The 961-nt window shown below is 42.6% G+C and overlaps 1 non-coding gene across 1 annotated transcript; it reads left to right on the top strand.

Moving 5' to 3' along the window:
* Positions 1-270: 270 nt before the first annotated feature.
* Trnar-acg (transfer RNA arginine (anticodon ACG)) lies at positions 271-345 on the top strand. Its single transcript has one exon. It is a non-coding gene; the product is annotated as a tRNA-Arg (tRNA).
* The last annotated feature ends 616 nt before the right edge of the window (positions 346-961 follow it).

Below are 961 nucleotides of genomic sequence, written 5' to 3'. Positions count from 1 at the left end.
AACCAGCACTCCTGAAAGAAAGGATATTGCGGAGACATGGCTTAGCCACAGCCTGGGAGATGTTTCCAGAATGAGATTTTCACTCTGCAGCGGATTGTGCCCTGATATGAAAATTCCTGGCAGATTAAAACTGTATGCCGGACCGAGACTCGAACTCGGGACCTTTGCCTTTCGCGGGAAAGTGCTCTACTAGTAGAGCTTCTGTAAAGTTTGGAAGGTAGGAGGCGAGGCACTGGCAGAAGTAAACCTGTGAGGACGGGCCGTGAAGCGTGCTTGGGTAGCTCAGTTGGTAGAGCACTTGCCCACGAAACGCAAAGGTCCCGAGTTCGAATCTCGGTCCAGCAAACAGTTTTAATCTGCTAGGAAGTTTCATATCAGCGCGCACTCCGCTGTAGACTGAAAATCTCATTCTGAAGGACACCCTTGTATCACTCCTTGACCGATGTTTCACACAAACTCAACTCCTCTTTGTATTTTGGTTTTGTTGTGTGGATACATACTTCGAACTACACATGTCAGATGCCAAAGTATACAATTCTCTTCTAAAATTTTACTGTCAAATTTGTCAAAAGCTTTCTCGTAGACAATGATGATTGTACTCTCTGTGTTTTTCAATAATTTGGCAGACTGGAGAAACACTGTCCAAGCAGGCTCTTCCATTCCGAAAGCTACTCTGTTCTTCAGTACGAAACGTTTCCGTAAACACCTTTATGTATTTGTTATCAGTTTTGCATATTGCTGTATCCAGAATTCAGAAGACTAACGTCTCGGTAACCGGCGCGTTTTCTGCGTTCCCCTTCTTTAAATAATGCGATGACGATTGCTGTTTGCCAATTCTCTGTTACGATGACGTATTTTTAACAAGAACTTACAAAATTGGGAGTAATTATTCCGAAACATATCTAAATAAACCCAGATTTAGGTTGTCTTTTCCTGCAGATTTTCTGTTTTTAGATATTTT

This window comes from Schistocerca nitens, chromosome 9, assembly GCF_023898315.1.
Source record: "Schistocerca nitens isolate TAMUIC-IGC-003100 chromosome 9, iqSchNite1.1, whole genome shotgun sequence".
NCBI classification, from domain to species: Eukaryota; Metazoa; Arthropoda; class Insecta; order Orthoptera; family Acrididae; genus Schistocerca; species Schistocerca nitens.
This window is presented reverse-complemented; position numbering and strand designations above follow the sequence as displayed.